General features: G+C 38.3%; 1 protein-coding gene across 2 annotated transcripts in view; it reads right to left on the bottom strand.

Annotated features, from left to right (window-relative positions):
- Positions 1 to 19,478, bottom strand: part of LOC133207695 (leucine-rich repeat-containing protein 4C) — a 105,908-nt gene that overhangs the window by 52,818 nt on the left and 33,612 nt on the right. Inside the window, exon 1 of one of the 2 annotated variants that reach the window (XM_061344786.1) lies at positions 8,317 to 8,467. The exons of the other annotated variant lie outside the window; for it this stretch is intronic. The gene's annotated coding sequence lies outside the window, so the exon portion shown is untranslated. Of the gene's footprint in view, positions 1 to 8,316; positions 8,468 to 19,478 lie in introns of those variants that run through there. 2 annotated transcript variants of the gene reach the window in all.

The raw sequence follows: 19,478 nt of genomic DNA, 5'->3' as shown, positions 1-19,478 counted from the left end.
CCAGTTTTTAATAAGGGAGGGATTTCACACGGTAAGTTTAAACAAAAAGAATACAGCATTTTCCCCCACAGAATATACCAAATTTATTATATACACCATTATCAGCTGTGGAGAGAGCAATGTATATAGCATTGAGTAGCTATATGCAGGTGAAGGTTACCTGGTAACTCATCTCTTTCATATTTGATTTCTCAGATCATTTCAGAGATTCAACAGTCTATTCCTGTCATATCAGTCTTTTATCTTTTGTGAAATATTGAAGGAATTGCTGCTAATTTTCCTTGTCTCCATTTGTCTCTTGAGAGTTATTGACTTTGGTTATGTCTAAGGGTTCTTTCTTCTAAGATAAAGCCCTAGACGTCTCTTGGTAAAAAAAAAAAAAAAAAACCAAACACAACAAAAAAAACAAAAAAACCCCCATACAACTGAGCAGAAGCTTCCCAGGTTTTATTTATAGATATAAAGAGTATAAAACATGACTTAGTTGAGCATTCCCTTTGCCTGCTAGCAGTGGGCACTGTCAATACAGTTTTACATGCACGTTTCAAGTGTAGTCTTATCAGTTGCTAGCTGAGTAGAGCTAACTGTGCACACAAAAGTCTGTATCTATAGCTATTCAAAATACAAGCTTTGCTCTAAATGTGGGTATGTGAAATGTTAATAGGTGAAAAAAGCCTTATGGTTTGATTTGAATATCTAATTTCTTCTTTTCTGTTTTAAACTCTGGACATGCTTAATTCTGCCCATGACAGGGGGTTGGAACTAGATTATATTAAGGTCCTTTCCAACCCTAACTATTCTATCATTCTATGATTCTCATTATGTTTAAAAACATAGTTCATTCAGAAGTTATGCATCCTTCACTTGAAAGCTTTTGGGTTTTCCATAAATCACGGAACATGACTGTTTTCCTGGCTGTTAGAAGAGGAAAAACAAAACAAAACACAGCATTGACTACCATGACTTTATTCTAAATAGCCTTGAAGGGGCACAGAGATCACCCAAAATATAAAACGTAAACTCATTCATTTTTAAATAGAAAAACACCTGAAACAAATATTTTATCATACAGAACAGCAAAATGCAGTCACTTGTAAACTGATCAGTCAAAGAAATGCACAGAAAGAGCTCTGCTTGTTGGAACAATATAAAACATTTGTAGTTCCCACCAGAAGCAGAATCTGGTTCTGGTCAGAATTCAAGAGTATATACTTAGTACTGATATTAGATCAATATCATTAGACTCCAATAAAGATGAAAGCCTCTTACTGAAAATATAAACTACTTTTTACCATCAGGATTTCAAGTTATATTAAAACAGCACTCTTATCTTCCCCTTCCTTCAGTCAAAATGGCATTTCCAACAATAGCTCACATGAAACACAATTTAAGCAGTGAATCAGAGACTGAAATATGAATCCATTAAACTTCCTGTTTATCATTAAGTGTAGGGGTGGAGAAGTTCAATCTTCATTTAGTATGTTGCAGATGAAGTTATCACAATATCATCTCATCTAATTTGAGTTTCCTTCCATATTTGCCCTGAAGGTTGTAACTTCTTTTCCCATTATAAAGCCTGGAATCCAAACTGTTCTGTGTCACTGAGATTAGATTCATAGAATCATAGAATAACTTAAGTTAGAAGGAACCCATAAGGATTATTGCGTCCAACTCCCCACTTCTCACAGGACTACATAAAACTGAATCATATGACAAAGAGCATCATCCAAACACTGCTTGAACTCTGACAGTCTTAGTGCCATGACCCTGGGGAGCCCTTTCAGTGACCATCACCCTCTCAGTGAAGAACCTTTTCCTAATGTCCAATCTGATGCAGGTTCATTTCATTTCCTTGTATCTTATTGCTGGTCATCAGAAAGAGATCAGCACCCTCCCCTCCACTGCTCCCCTTGAGGAAGTTGTACAACGTAATGAGGTCATCCCTCAGCCTTCTCTTCTCCAAACTCAACAAATCAACTGACCTGAGATGCTTCTTATAAGTCTTGCCCTTGTTTCCAGTGTCCATACATTTTTCATTTCTGCCTAAATTCTAGAAGATTCCAGCTTAGCGAAGCCAGTCTTTTACCCCTCTTCCTTTACTTCCAATGCTCTTGAATTTTCTGCTCCTTTGTTCTTAAGGGATTGAGCATCAAAAATAACAAGCATTCATGGACCCCAATACCTTTAAAAGCAGATTCCCAGGATATCTTACTAACTAGTTCATTCAGCAGCATGAAGTCTGCTCTCCCCATGTCCAGGATTGAAGTTTTGCTGGCAGTTTTCCTGCTTTCACCAATGATTTGAAACTCAACTGCTTCATAGTCAGTGTGACCAAGTCAGCCAGCAATCACCACTTCTCTGTTTACAAATGACAGATTGTCCTGAGTTGCAGTAGCAGTCATTTTTTCTCCTTCTTTGGTAGCTGATGCAGTGCTGTGTTTTGACTTTCGGGATGGGAACAAACTTGATAAAAATGATGTTTTGTTTTGGCCAAGGACTTTGTGAGCCTCATGCTCTATAAGGGAGAAGGGGAAGTCGGGAGGAAGCAGAGACAGGACACCTGACCCAAACTGACCAAAGAGGTATTCCATACCACAGCACGTCATGCCCAGGGGGGAACTGGGAGTTACCCGGAAGGACAGGGGGTCTGCTGGGTTGGACTCGTTGTTCAGCGCGTGGTATTGTACTCTTTTCCCTTGCTATTATCTCTTATCATTGTTGTTAGTGGTGGTAGCGGTGGTGATTTGTGTTGTACATTGGTTGCTAGACTGTTCTTATCTCAGCCCGTGGGAGTTGCATTCTTTCGATTCTCCTCCCCATCCCTCTGGGAGCGGGGAAGGGGGGGCAGCCCCTGGGGAGGGTGGCGGAACGTGGGCCTCGATTGCTTCCAGCCTGGCACCACTCACTGGAGTGAGTGCACAAACTGTCTGGCTGGGGTTAAACCACGACAGTTCTTTTTGGTGCTCAACGTGGGGCCTGAAGGGGTTGAGATAACGACAGATCTGACTGGATTAATATTCACTCATCACAATGCTGATTTATTGGCTCTCAAAGTTGTTCCTCTTGATCTCACAGTTTCAGTATATCGTACCTTACTTCCATCTGGTATTTGCTGTATTAGTGTTCTTCAAGTGTGGGGCTTGGGCTAAAGTTTTTGTCTCATTGTACTTTATGGTAATGGCTTGTAATACAATAGAATTATTGATCATGAAACTTATCTGGCTTATGTTCCCAGTATGGTCACCACCTTTATACTTTGGGAGGTATATAATAGAAGTGCTTAGCAATTACACATCTTTTTTCTCCTTCTTGGGTGGTCAACCTGTGAAGGAGACATTCTCCCAGTTTCCCCCTGATGGCCTGAAGTGTCATGGGCCCACTGTGCCAAAAATAATTCACCTTTCTGTTGCCAATCTAAGTCCATCTGATCCACTTCGATCTTAGCAGAATTCTCCACTTGTTGGTTGTTCTGGTGTTCCTCAGTGGCCCAACTCTTGGGTACATGGGCATCTACATGACGTACCTTCACCACCAGGTTCTGCACCCGGGCAGCAATATCTTTCCACAGTGCAGCAGCCCAGATAGGTTTACCTCTACGTTGCCAGTTGCTCTGCTTCCATTGCTGCAACCACCCCCACAGGGCATTTGCCACCATCCATGGGTCAGTATAGAGATAAAGTACTGGCCACTTTACTCGTTCAGCAATGTCCAGGGCCAACTGGATAGCTTTCACCTCGGCAAACTGACTTGATTCACCCTCTCCTTCAGCAGTTTCTGCAACTTGTCGTCAAGGATTCCATACAGCTGCCTTCCATCTCTGACGTTTTCCCACAATACAGCAGGACCCATCAGTAAACAAGGCATACTGCTTTTCACTTTCTGACAGCTGATTATATGGTGGGCCCTCTTTAGCACGCATCACCTCCTCCTCTGGTGACATTCCGAAATCGTTGCCCTCTGGCCAGTCCATGATAACTTCTAGAATGCCTGGACGACTGGGATTTCCTATTCGAGCTCGTTGTGTAATTAGTGCAGCCCATTTACTCCATGTAGCATCAGTTGCATGATGCATAGAGGAGACCCCGCCTTTGAACATCCAGCCCAGCATGGGCAACTGGGGTGCTAGGAGGAGCTGTGCTTCGGTGCCAATCACTTCTGAAGCAGCTCGAACCCCTTCATAGGCTGCCAGTATCTCTTTCTCAGTTGGGGTATAGCTTGCCTCAGATCCTTTGTATCCGCGACTCCAAAAACCAAGGGGTCGACCTCGAGTCTCTCCTGGAGCTTTCTGCCAGAGGCTCCAGGTAGGGCCATTCTCCCCAGCTGCGGTGTACAATACATTTTTTACATCTGGCCCAGTCCAAACTGGTCCAAGGGCCACTGCATGAACTATCTCGCGTTTAATTTGCTCAAAGGCTTGTTGTTGCTCAGGTCCCCATTTAAAATTATTCTTTTTTTAAAATATATTTACTGGTCACATAATAGAGAGGGCTTACAATCAAACTGTAATTTGGGATGTGCAATCTCCAGAACCCCACTACAACCAAGAAAGCTTGTGTTTCTTTCTTATTAGTTGGTGAAGACATTGCTTCTATCTTGTTGATTACATCTCTGGGGATCTGTCTACGTCCATCTTGCCATTTTATTCCCAAAAGTTGAATCTCCTGTGCAGTTCCCTTGACCTTACTTTGTTTTATGGCAAAACCGGCTTTCAGCAGGATTTGGATTATTTTCCTCCCTTTCTCAAAGACTTTTTCCGCTGTATCGCCCCACGTTGGGCACCAAAAAGAACTATCGTGATTTAACCCCAGCCAGACAGCTTGTGCACTCACTCCTAGTGAGTGGTGCCAGGCTGTAAGCAATCGAGGGCCATGTTCCCCCGCCCCCCCCCCCCCCCGGGACTGCCCCCCTTCCTGTCTCCCAGACGGATGGGGTGGAGAATCGAAAGAATGTAACTCCCACGGGCTGAGATAAGAACAGTCTAGCAACCAATGTACAACACAAATCACCACCGCTACCACCACTAACAACAATGATAAGAGATAATAGCAAGGGAAAAGAGTACAATACCACGCGCCAAATAACGAGTCCGACCCGGCAGACCCCCTGTCCCTCTGGGTAACTCCCAGTTCCCCCCTGGGCATGACGTGCTGTGGTATGGAATACCTCTTTGGTCAGTTTGGGTCAGGTGTCCTGTCTCTGCTTCCTCCCGGCTTCCCCTCCTCCCTGGTAGAGCATGAGGCTCACAAAGTCCTTGGCCAAACCAAAACATTATTTTTATCAGCTTTGTTCCCATCCCAAAAGTCAAAACACAGCACTGCACCAGCTACCAAGAAGGAGAAAAAATGACTGCTACTGCTAAACCCAGGACATTATTCACTCCTTATTCCATACCACAGCATGTCATGCCCAGGAGGTAACTAGGAGTTAGCCGGAAGGGCTAGAGGGACTGCAGGGTTGGAGGAGGTATCACTCGGTGCTTGGTCGGGCTGGGGGGGCGAGTTATCGGTCACCTGGTGATGAGGTGGTATATTCTCTTCCCTTGTTATTTCCTTTTTCATTACTATTATTGGTGGCAGTAGTAGTGATATGTGTTATACCTTAGTTACTAAACTGTTCTTATCTCAACCTGTGGGAGTTGCATTCTTTTTGATTCTCCTCTCCGTCCTTCCGAGAATAGGGGAGGGCATGAAGGGGGGGGAGTGAGTGGACAAGCTGTCTGGCTGGGGTTAAACCATGACACAGATCCAGAAGGGCATCATTCCTAGCTGGTTCTTTTAGTACCAAGAAGTTCTCTTCAATGTGCTGCAGAAATTTTCTGGATCTGTTTGTGTCAATTGTAGGATATTCCTAGTTGATGTCTTGGAATTTAAAATCACCTGTAAGGACATCGGCAGTTGATCTAGAGATCAATTACTTCCACAATTCATCGGTGTCATCATCCACCAGGGTGGTCAATAGTGAAGTCCCACAGCAGCATCTGCTGTATTTGCTTTCCCATTCATCCTCTACCCTGAGGCTTCCAACCATGTCAACTCTCATCACCATAGTATCCAATCCCTCCCTTACCTGTAGTCCGCCTTGCTTACCCTGCGTATCCATCCGGAAGAGCCTATAACCGCCCATCATGACACAACAGTCACAGGACTCCTCCCACCAGGTTTCACTAATGCCAATGACACTACAGCTCTGGGACTGGGCCAAAGCTTCTACCTCCTTGATTATTCCTCATGCTGTATGCATTGCTATAAAGACATTCCAAATGTGCTCCAGCGTACTCAGCAGATCATGTAGCAGACTGAAGGAACTCACTAGCCCACTATCCCTTAAACATTGACATGCTGTCTTCAGGCTTATTTCTAGCACACCTGGTCTTATGCTCTTCCTCCTTCAAAGCTAGTTTGAAGCTGTTTCAGTGAGCCCTGATAACTCCTATGCAAAGATCTTTTTCTCCTTTTTGAGAAAGTATTATCACAAAAGCGTCAACAGAGGAACATTATATGTTCCATAAGAATTTTCATATGAGTCTACCCCTTTTATGGGTAGAAAGAAGACACCTGAAAGACAGGTAGGGAATGAAGCTATTTGAAACTATTCTTGTCTTTGCAGTAAATTGCTGCAATCTTTTGGTAGAAACTACTGCACCCTCATTAAAAAAAACCACAAAACATAACAAAAAACAAAAACATGATAACTCATTTCTTCTTCACAAAAAAAAAAAAGGTCTGGAGAATCTAGGTTGAATTGATTAACAAGAACTTTGAGTAGCAGAGTCTTGAAAAGCAGGTTATGAACAGAAAACTACCACTATTTTGATAAATCCAGGAAGCAAGATCTGTGCTTACTCTCACTTTCTTCCATCAAACCTTTCCTCTGTCACAAATGCATGTAGAACTTCTCCCAGGTAATAAAGTAGTTTCTATTATTTCCAGAGGAAAGTCTTTAAATTCTCTATCACAGCTACAGGTAACACAAAGAAACAACTTTCACTAATATTATATGAGCACAGACTGGTTTGGTTTCTGGCAACTGCAAAGCCTGGTGAAGCACAGAAGCAATTTGTGAATTGCAGCAGAGGAATATATGAATGACTTTAATTAATGAATACCAGAGAATTGGAGAAAGATCATCAGCAAGAATAATTAAGGCATTTCTCAGAGACATTTGAAAGCTTAACCTAGTACTCAACTGGACAAAACATCTATACTCGAGCAAAGAAAAAAAGCTTTCCTAATTAAATGATTTGTGCTTTTTTGGCATCTTATGAAATATGGGAATAGATCCTTATAAAAGGTTTTGCAACAGAAATCCCATTTTATTTTCCACCACTGTGATTTTCAATAGTTAGTATTCTTACATGCTGCACTATTAAGGCACCTTAATAAATGAAAGCAGCAGTTCAGCCTGTCAAGTATTTCAGAAAGCACCACGGGAAATGACTAGTTTCTGATGAGTGGACAAAATCAGTTCAGCAAACTTAATTTTAGTTTAAAAACTAACAAATTGGGCTCAGGAATAGACCGTATAGATGAACTTTTGGGACAGCAGAGAAACTTAATGTTCTGGTACTTTATGGATCAACTCTACTTCTTAACAGGAAGGAAGAAGCTGTTATGCTGAGTCATGACACATCATAAAATCATAGAATCACAGACTGCTTTGGGTTGGAAGGGACCTTAAAGCTCACCTAGTTCCAACACCCTGCCATGGGCAGGGACATCTTCCACTAGACGAGGTTGCTCCAAGCCCCATCCAACCTGGCCTTTTGTTAATATTCACATTCTCTCAGACTTCTGAAATGCCAGTAACAAAAACATCCATAGTTTTTCTCTCCTCTTCAGGGGAGAAAGTTTCCACAAACACAACAGTCAAGCCTAAAAGGTGAGATTGAAATAAACCAACCAAACAAGATTATGTATGGTTAAAAATAAAGACATTAAGTCTCCCTTTGAAATAACATTTTATTCTGCTCAATTGTTACATAGCTGATAAGCTGGCATTTTCATGTGTTTCAAGCCCTATAAGGGATTTCTTCAGAAATTACTGTAAACTTTTGATTTGTAGTCTCGAAGAGGTCCACATGAAGACAAGAAAACCCCTTTAAGATACAGCACTCAAAATCACCCTTGCACAGGGAAGGGTGTTGTAATTCAATGCAGTTTAAGAAGCTCTTGAAGGATTTTCAGGTGACTCTGTATGAACACTCAGCATCAAAGATATGTGCTCCCATTCCCTAGCGGTTTTCTGCCATGCATTCCAGCCATGACACTCCTAGAGTCTAAAGTCTGACTGCATAACAAGATCCTTACATGTACTTACCTTTGCAGTAGGTTTACTATCTTGGGAGGTGATGCTTCTCCTCATTTCCCAAACTACCCCTGGACCTTCTCATCCTACTAGATCACTGGAGGCTATTTCATTCAGTTGCCTGGATGCCCCCACAGCATCCACCTGTGAAAGAAACAAATAATGAAAAACTGTTATACAGTGATTAAATCTTCTAGATACATAGTCTGAAGGAATCAAAAATAGCTGAAGTAGACTAAAATATGGTACAGAGATGTCATTACACTGTGAGAAGGGAGGAAAGTTGTAGGATTATAGTGCCCCTTCAATGCACTTGTATGTATAATACAGCTGCTGAAGGCACAGCTAATTCCAGCTATACTAAGACACAAATATAAGCAAAGATTTCAAATCTCAGTACTTAATCAATAATGTGATCATCTAATCTTGCATACAAAAACCTTGTTTATTGGAAATTCCTGCATTTTTGTCTGCTTAGCAGTAAAAGGGAGTGTGTGTTACTGCTATATTTCTGTAATAAGTAACATCATCGCATATTGTAAGATTATGGCAGTAGAAATTCTTTCCTTGTGACAAACACCTTTTGATTGCAAGGTATACCTTCCAGCACTGGAAACTTCTTTCATTTAGAGTCTTACATGCACATTGGTAAAAATTAAAACTGGACAAATGTTTAAAAATTAACTACTTTACTAAATAATTTTCAAGTTATAGCCTGGATATACAGCACCAAACTCCTGTTGCCCTGTTGCAGTCAATGTATAAAAATAAATTAGAAATAATAACCATACGTAGAGTTCCATAGCTTTAAAAAAGATAGGAAAAAGCTATATAGCAAGCCTTTCATTTAAAATCTTTTAAAAACATTGCTCATTTACTAAAAAAAAAAAATAAATTCTACTGTTGCTTGTTTATGAAAAAAGTAAATGGCGACTCCAGATAACCCACAAGTCACTAATTCTCTTTCTCAAAGCCCTGCCTGCTCTCTGTTCCTTTGGCCTCGGCTGCCTAGCAACCTTCACAGAGCTTTCTGTCTATACTAATTCTGGAGAATTTTCATTTGTATACTTATTTATGAGAATGTCTAAAAGGAGTCTACAGAAACAAAAAGCTGTTTGTTCCTTCCTTCCTTCCTTCTAGCACTACACTCAAAACATATCACCTCAGTATCTCAGTGAAAGATACAGCCCTTGCTTTTTCAAAGAGAGATACCTACCTCTTTGAAATTGCTTGGGAACTAAGCAAATCCTATTTTCATGAGACAAAAAATGTCCCTGTGGGAAGCTCCTGATGTAATAGGCACTGATTTCTTGTACTCCCCATGGATTTGATTCATTTATAAGCTTTTCACCCTGAAATATGAGGTGAGTATGTAAGGCTCCTGCTTTCAGGCAGGCTGGAGCTTTTACTTAACACAAAGAGAGGGTTTGTGCTGCTGTACTGGACCACCAGCAGTTCTTGCACTATCCAAGCACTGGAGGGAAATGGAGATTAAAACTGATCTTCTGCTGTGTCTGTGACTCAGAGTGGGACAGTCTGGAGGTCATGGATAGGATTACTTATTACCATAAGTAGTTTGAAACTGAATGCAGACTATGTCTCCCTGAACCAGTCATCAACTTTCCATGGAAAAGCTTATTTCCCCAAGGAATTTTTTTTTTCCCTTTTAATATCTGTGGAAAATTGAGGATGCTACAGAAAAGATCCTTACAATACATAAAAAAAAATAATCCTTATTTTCTTGCCAATTCTATTCAAACAGCACTTTGCTAATACTTTATGCTCTGATAACACAGAGATGGTCAAAGATGTGTCCTGAAGCACCTACTAGGCTCTTCTAAATGATGTGGGAAAGGCATGCCTAGCTTGCAGTCACATGGTGGTGATGTGTTTTTTGTGTCTTGACACTTCTGACTCCTGAATTCATATGGAAAATTTTCCATTTACTTCTGGATCAAACTCATTCCTGAAATGTAACAAATCCAATACATCTTGAGACATAGCAATATGCCTTGATCACACCATTACATTTCTTTCTGATTAAGTAGATCTGTAGCTGTGTTTTGTCATTAAGTATCATACAGGGCATCTTAGAATCATAGAATTATAAAATAGTTATGATTAGAAAGGACCTTAATATTCTCTAGTTCCAACCCCCCTTGCCATGGGCAGGGGTGCCTCACACTAGACCATGTCTCCCAACATTCTTTCCAACCTGACATTGAACACTGTCAGGGATGGAGCATTTATCACCCCTTTGGGCAACCTGTGCCAGTGCCTCACCACCCTCACAGTAGAGATCCTCTTCCTTATGTATAACCTGAATCCTCCCTGTTTAAGTTTGAACCCATTGTCCCTTGTCCTATTGCTAGAGTCCCTGATGAAGAGTCCCTCTATGGCATCCATATATTGGATGGTATAGCAGTGTTCAGTGAAATAAAATACAAGCAATGACATGAATGGTAGAAAAGTATTAAAAAAGAGCTTCATTTTTCAGGGGTGCTTATGAACAGTGAAAATATCCATGAAACTGAAATATGCAAAATGATTCAGCAAACTGAAGGAAGAAAGTTACTGGGAATAACAATAAACAATTTTTTAAGTTGTTTTACCTCTGTTATCCTGCACAATGACTTAAGTTTGTAGGTCCCATAAAATCTCTCAGTTTGCACTCCTGAGAGTTATTGTAATACAAATAAATTCCAAGTATAATGCAAAATTAATTAGTTGCTTATTGAGAAGCAGTTTTCCCAAGTGTTTGTTCATTTATCCACAGGGTATCATTATTAAAGAAAAATGGAATGTGTGGTGTTTCCCTTCCTTGCTAAGTATATTCTGTTATTTCATATGCTCTTCAATATTAAGCCAAACTTGTAAAAATCAACGTAATGCAGAATACCAGAAGCATAGACTTACATGTCTGTTTTCTTCCCTACTTTTGTAAGGTCTATTTTTAATGAGTTCAAGAACATTTAAATAGACAACAGAAGTGAAAAATCTTTTCATGCATATTTATAAAAAAATATTTATAATAGGCTTTTCTACAGAAAGAATAAAATGGGAATTGGGAATCCTTTGGAAATTAGCAAAACCTAGAGAAAATTAAGTATCTCGAGATATATGAAAACATAATTGCAAGCAGTCTCCTCCTAAATTTTGAAGACTATAATTAGGCACTAAATCTACTACATCTACAGTGGAAAAATTTCACCTTTGATGCACTTAGGATAACGATGAGGAATAGCAAAAAGGCTAGTTTTGTTCATCTTCCTCCCTTCCTCTGTTCCTCAAAAGAGACGTAAAATGGCTTAGTTTTCTGGATGCCAATGAAATGAAATATTAAAGAAGGTTTGGACACAGTACATTATGAGGAAAATGAAGTTTTTAGTAGGAAAAAAGACGGAAGGAACATTACTGCTAACATAAAAGTATAATCTTTGCTTGAATAACTCACCAAGGAAAATTACAAGGAATATTTAGAAAACAATCAAAATATTAATCCAACACTCAGCTCCTCATTTCAAGTACAGTCATTTGACTTTAGAGTTATCCCAGTAATTGATCAAAACTTGGTCTAAAATCTTTAAGTATTTTCTAAAAATATGGCAATAAGTAACACAAACTCATTGAAGTTATAATCAGGGTTTAGTAACTGTTCTAAAAACAGCTATTTTTTATAAATTGCAAAAGGATGAAAAAAGCTGAGTAAAAGGAAGACTTAGTAAAAAAAAATAAACACAGTAGCGTGCACTACAATGATGACATCATAAATAAAATAGATAAGTAGAAGAGAACTAGCAACTAAAGAGTTCCTGCTGTTTTTAATAAATATTACTAACAGGGTAGTATTCAACCACTAAAAGAAAGGAGGCTATTTTAGATACTCTCTGATACTATGCTTGACCCCAAGCTGCCATTCTAAGTTTCTTGTAGGTCCTTTGTCTTATCTACCTATTCCTGTGGAAGTCTTGGATGCTTTGGGACATGTGAAAGAGAATTAGCTGCTTTTATTTATGAGTCTAAAGCACTTGCAAGCTGTTAGTACAAATGTGTGTGAGCTCTGGGTATTTATAAGTTAGGTAAAAAGTAAGGGTAAAGTTAATAAACCAGGGAAATCATAGTGTGCTATGTCCACATAAGACTTTCAACGGTTCCAGAGGGTATAGAGAGAAAATGCTGCTTCAGATAGCTTCTTAAACAAAGACATCTTTATGCAAAAACTGTCCTACCAGTAAACATGATGAATTTAATTTAAATTTCCTTGATGAGTAACTGCTGACTCACTGTGCAGTAAAACTAGCTACCAGTGTTTTCTTTGTCATTGGCATTCTTGCCAGTTTTATTCACTTCAGTTGCTAACATATTCTGCTGTCTCAGAGCCCTATTTTATTTTATATGCTCATTAGAATAGAACTTTTTTGCATTAAGGAATTGGACGAACCTCCATAAACCTTGATTATTTATTGCAAATCATAACTACACCTTTTCCTGAAAGTAAAATCCTGCATAAAGATGATTCTCCCCCATGAGACTTATAGTTTCTGTGTATACTGCACTTCTAATTTTTCTTATTTCAGGAATGCCAGGTGGAAACAAAACAAAGGATAGTTGCATGTCTGGTATGCTAATATTTTTATACTGCTGCATTTGAATTAAGCAGATGGAGATTAGGCAATTCTGCATGGCTATCTCTCAAAACAAGTTTAATTAAGGTATAAATATGAATTTCAAAAATTATATTCTCAGCTTTTCTATGTGATCTGCTACAAGCAAAGAAATTCACTTATATACTTCTATTATTGAGTGGAAACATTTTTGTACACCTAATCGATAAATGAGTTTGTGTGTGTTGAACCAATCTCCTAGACTATTTGTCTTGTTCAGCCTAACTAATATAAGCTTCAAATGACTCATTTCAGAGAAAGAGTACAGTGTGAAAAACAGGTCTAGTGTCTTTTTAGTGTGAATGTGTGTGGTTACACAAAATGCCATAAAAAATATTTCCCTCTAACGATACTCCCCCCCCATTTTTGATCAGTTCTATTGACTGCTAACAGTAGTCAATGGAGATGAGTCTCCAGATGCTCATCTGACAAACAGCTGTTTAATTTATTTTTTACTATGAAAGATTTGACCTGCTTTGTTCATCTATAGATACACATTTTTGTGCTGTAGCCACAAATATGTGTTTGTGTTAGCTTTCATCCCTGCTGTGTTTGTGCAACACACTGTGACATTCACAAACAGAAAGAAAAGAGATTGAAGAGAATATTGGATAGTGTCATCTAGCATTTTAAATAAAATGAAACAAATAAATTAGTGCCAACTTCATCAACTGCTAAATTCGGTGTGGCTAAAATGAAACAGAGAGTGGGCTGGAGAGAAAAAAGAGATTCTTAGGTGAAAACCTGACTCATGTTGTCTACAAAACAATTGGACGAGTGCTACTGACTTCTATTGAACTCTCAGTTTTAGACTTAGATTTTCACTCCCTACTAGGGTACATATCTGATACAGTTTCAGCTTAACACTAATGATAAGGAATTTTGACACACCATAATGTAGGATAGTCAGAGGGGTAGGCAAGGGTCATTATCTCTACAAAAAAAGGAATTTGACAGTCTTAAAAGACTGAGAGCCACAGGAAAATTAAGAAAGCAGTTTTGAGTCCTAGAGCCCTATTTTAATCACTAAAAGACACAAGTTCATGTTTTTGAAAAGCATCTAATAATGTGTTTTCTTGTCAAAAGTAAAACTAAAATTCTATTAACATCTGCATCAAATATTATTATTCATTCTTATCATAAAGTAAGTGAATTATTCATACTTTCTATGAAATACTCTGTTCATTTACACGTTATTTATCTCATCATTTTAGGAATGTTTTACATACTTAATTCCCAGTTCCTAGAGTTTTCAACCATTAATTCAAAGTTAATTTATGAAAATCAGCTTTAAAAACAAAGCATGGAAACCAACAGCTTGAAAGTAGTTGCAGAATGCCCATACTCACCACTTCATGAGGACTCTTCTTAGTCACAATGCATTTCCTAAGTCAGGGAGCTGCCAAATACAGAATTTCAAATATAGACATAATCCAAAAGACCTACCCCATTATTTAATCATTTTCTGCCCTTTGTACCTTCAAGGTATTGCAAAAAAAGGTAGTATCATTTGCTAGTCTTCCACGAGGGAAGAATATTCTTCCCTAAGGTATCAAGAAGAAAGATTTTCAAAGACGCCTGGTTTTTAGTGACAGATTTCTGTCAGAAGCATACGGAGAATAGGATTTGTCTTATATTAGTGAAGATAGTTATTTGTCTTATACTGCATGTACATAGCTACACATCACTGGGAGAATAATTCCCAGAAAGTGAAGCCTTCCCAGAAATTCCAGAAATTCCTTCCCAAGATCTCATAATCTTACAGCAAGGGGATAACGAACTTCATTCAATATGTACAGCAGAGAAATAACTAAATATTAATGCTTTTACCAACTTAAAATAAACATATTCTTTATTAAGAATAATAAAATCTTGGTTGATAGCTTACTGTCTAATTCAGGGTATCATTTTGGACCATATGATAACCCATTTAACTAGTGGAACTACTGTGTGGGATATCTCTTGAGCAACTCCAGTTCCATCCATGATGCTCACGCCACAACTATATACCTTGTTAAAAACATGCACACATATGAAGTCATTGTAATGATAGGAATTATTGCTAAATTAATCAAATGACTGCTACACAAAATAGTTTACTTTTAAGACACTACGTACACTGTCCAGCAGTCATACACGAAGCATATTCTTTTCTGTGTTTGGAATTTGTGGTGAAAAACACGTCAACAAGAATATTAATGAAGTGTTAAGTTGTATTTAGCAATATCAATCTCAGATTAAAAAAATACTCAGATATTAGTTTTGACTAAGATCTGTGTTGGATCTAAGAGAACTAAAATCTCACTTTCAACCTGTAGCAATTTACTATCAACACATCATCATATGTGATCAAAAAATGCTCTCTCCTTATGAAAGGTGCACAATGTTGAATTCATAGATCACATAGATATATATATGACTTGGATTTTAAAAGGGGGCTTGCACACTATTTGTTAAACAAGAGCTTGTTACCGTTCTCTAATAAGCAAGCAAGAAAATAAGAGTGTGATAAGTAAAAGCACTGATAACATCAGCAGTGTGTCACTAGCTATTTGCATGTAATACATTAAAACTCATTTTATGAGTTTATATAAAAAGAGGTGAATATAGAGTGGAGACTGACAAGCAGGGACTGGTACATAACTGATATTGCCTACAACACTGAGTAGAAACTGGGGAAGCTTGCGTTACTGGGAGGTGCAATGTCCTGTCACCTACAAAAAAGAACAGGGAACAATACTGAAATTGTTACTGAAAACTGTAAAAAAATCCAAAGAAACATAAAATAATCAATGTAGAGCCATTAGTGATTAAAGTTGCTATTGTAACAGTCTAAGCATATAAAGCAAAGCAGTTAAAAATATCTGTTGCTTTCCTACTTATCAATTGTTCATAAAATAATGACCTATTTCCCTGCCAATAATGGCAGACATTTTCGATATTTTTTTAAAAGAAAACCCAAAAACCAACCTAAAAATAATGAAAGTCTATGCACTGACAGATTGGTTATGTGTGATCGGTCGTATAGGTCATACAGTACCATGCTGGTGGTTCAGAATGAATGATCCAGAAGGCAACAGGTCAGAAAAGTCTTTGAATGTCTTCAGGAGAAGAAACTGGGACTTTAGACATGAGAAGGACCTCAAAATCTTTTTCTTTCCTCTAAAAAGGACATGATTTGAAAATGACTTCCAATTTAAAATTAGTTCTGTTCCCTGTAAGGTGTGAAAAGGTAATAGTTACCACATTTCTACCCTTGCTTTTTTATTTCTCCCTGATCTGCTGATTACCATGATATGAAAAATCCTATCAGTTCCAGCTTGACATGCCAGTTTGCCAAAGCCATACTCCTGTAGAAGAAGTATGCACACAAGCATAACAAGCTGATATACAGTGGCACAAACATGACCATAAGCAGAGCTGACATTTTTTAAAGTATGATCTTCACTATCTGCCCAGCTTTATGAGTCCTCATTGAGATATATAGCCTTAACTATAAAATTTTCTCTCTAGAAAATTCAGTGCCCTAAAATATAGATAATTTCAGACTGTAAGCTAGGAACCAAGTAAAGGTAGCACCTAGTAGGCCCTATAAAGTCTCATAGCAGACTTACATTTTGCAAGCAGGTTGGCAGGTTCAGCCTTTTAGAAACTTTTGCAAGAAGAATTTTACCAGAGTATTAATTTATCTGGTCTGTGAATGTGAGCTGTACCTGAATTGTCTGTATATCAATGACCTCTTTTTTGATTGGAAGTGAAGAACTTTCAGGAATGTCCACCTTTCCCCATGTCACCCCCTCCCCATTTTTATTCTATACTTTATTTAGTCTACTTTTTTAGATCCAGTGCAATGAATGTGTAATAACCCATTAAAATTCTGCTTCATATATCTGAAAGTCTGGGATAACCACACATTATAGGGAACAAAGCTGGATATATAGAAGCCCAGGAGTTCAAGCATTTTTCTCTTGCATATTATAATCTACCAGTTAAGAACATCTGCAAGGAAACAGAGGAACTCAGTTCAATTCCTGCTTCAGCTTGATGGGCTGAATTTCAGCTCTTCCAGAAAAGAGATCTATTTGCTAGACTTCACAGGTCTGAAGCAGTGACACATTTGCTAGCTATGTAAGACTTCTGGCGCTAGAAGGAAAAGGAGCACACAGGCTAGTAATCCAGCTTTGAAAAGGCTTCCATTTCCTTTATTTGGGACTAATACTTTTGTAACCAGACATTATAAAAGGTACAACCTCTTCAAGATCAGTAACCCAAAGCTAGTCTGGAAATCAGTTCTAGTCTTTGTAGTCTATGTTAGACACTGTTTACAAGAGTATTCCAAGTCCCGAGAATATCTATGGATACTAGACACAATATATTGATTAGTATCCTGAATACGCCCCACAAAACAACACTTATGTTCTGTTTAACAGCATACTCAAAGAATGAAAACCTTTTAAACAGAGTTCAAGAAGAGATTCAAGCACAACTGAAACCTGTAGTAGACAAAATACCCTACTTTTATTTTTGGTAGCCTAATCATACTTGCAGAAGGATGAAGACCTCACTGAGTTCTACCATATCATTGGTGTTTCAGCCTCTTGAGAAGACTGTTATAAATACTACCTAAAAGACTGTGAGCTGTAAGCTTTGTCAATTTTTCAGTTTCTGTTTGAATTTTCATAACATTTCCTACAAAAGCCTATTTTTATCCAAGATTAGGGAAAGTCTAAGAGAAAGAAAAACTAATCACACCTTGTATGACTGCAGTTGTACAGGAACTCAAAGGGCAATATCTCCATGGAACAGGTCTGCTTAACTTGTCAAGCAGCAATGAACACAGGACGAGGGGACAGAGTTCAGAAAACATGGCATAATATAGCATCTGGACCATATTTTACTCATATTCAGTAACATAAGGAAATCCACAATAGCTGTAAGGATTGTAAAGAATAAGAATAAAAGAATGCGTCTAGGAACAAAAAGTTATGGAGCTACCCAAACCATTCAAAACACTAATTCAAATGACAGTCTACATTCAGCAGAATTTCATCAAGGTTTCAAAGTGTTAAAGAAGGAACCTGATTTTTCCTGTGAAAATACCTCTATAAAAGTGAAACTTTAAACCCAAACCCTCCATGATTTCCCTCCTTTCTTCAAATGCTATCCAAAATTAAAATTTATTCCTTGACTGAGATCTAATATAATGAAGACAAGTTTCATCTTGGGAAGTAGGTTCCTTTTCAGATCATTCTCCACATCTTCCCTGATATATTTCCACCAGTCCACGGCTCAGAACTCACAACTGGTGAGTTACAGCAATTGAGCTCCTGACATAATCATGTGGAAAGAGTGTTTCCAACATATTCAGATCTCCATCTATTCTCTTAGCAAATGTTGCATGTTATTATTTCCAAGGGCTGCATTTTCCTAATCTAGATCATGCATACAGTCATAAGGTGAAAACACACATTCTCCTGACCTGCTAGTTGAGAGTAACTGCAATACCTGAAACACATATCCCTAAACTAGGACACAATCCTAATTTTAAATGACATAGAGAATTATTATCTCATTTTCACTGCTAAGCAGTTTAACACAATTTGTGAAATCTCAGAGATGGCAACACCTTTTTTAATTCATATTTATTCATTAGAAAATCATCATCAAGCAGAGTAAAGAAAATGGACACATATTTCCAGAAAACAGTTCTAGAATGAGATAGAAACTTGTAACCCCCTAATTTCTATGCTAAAAGGATAGCCAGTGCAGAGGAAGAATTCCTCATTTACAAGCATTCATTCAATTCTTTGCTTATCAGCTCAGGTAGCTGGGAAATGTCATTATACAAAACTGATGTTTGCTCCAGTAGCAAGAGGAATGAGAACATCACGTTTTATAAACACCTCCAAGGAACTGACAAGAGATGACTGAAGTTATCTGCATCAGAGACCTAGACAAGAAGATTCTCGCCCATTGCTAATTCCATCAGCTACCCAATCGCTGTATCTAAAATGACACTCATAGGAAAATACTTCGGGGCTAAAACTTTTTCTTTTTACTTTTTTTTTTTTTTTTTTTTTAATATGCCATACTCCACATATTTCCTAAATATACATTATTGAGTTTCTTCCTCTTAAATATATACTAGAAAATAAGGAACTACTAAATTAACTTACACATTCATAACTCATAGAATAACAGACTAGCTAAGGTTGGAAAGTACCTTAACATCATCTACCATAGGCAGGGATACCTCACAGTAAACCATGTGGCCCAAAGCTCTGTCCAACCTGTCCCTGAACACTGCCAGGGATAGAGCATTCACCACTTCTCTGACCGACCTGTGCCAGTGCCTCACCACCCTTTCAGTAAAGAACTTCTTCTATCTAGCCTGAACTTCCCCTTGTTAAGTATAAACCTGTTACCCCTTGTGCTATCACTACAGTCCCAGAGTCCCTCTCTAGCAACTTTGAATTCTAATACAATGGAATCCTGACTGCTTTCTTCTTT

This window comes from Neopsephotus bourkii, unplaced genomic scaffold (assembly GCF_033783945.1).
Source record: "Neopsephotus bourkii isolate Nb327-2 ecotype Australia unplaced genomic scaffold, CSIRO-AGI_Nbou_v1 NB_33, whole genome shotgun sequence".
NCBI classification, from domain to species: Eukaryota; Metazoa; Chordata; class Aves; order Psittaciformes; family Psittacidae; genus Neopsephotus; species Neopsephotus bourkii.
Note: the sequence above shows the minus strand (reverse complement) of the source record. Positions and strands in the feature narration are given on the sequence as shown.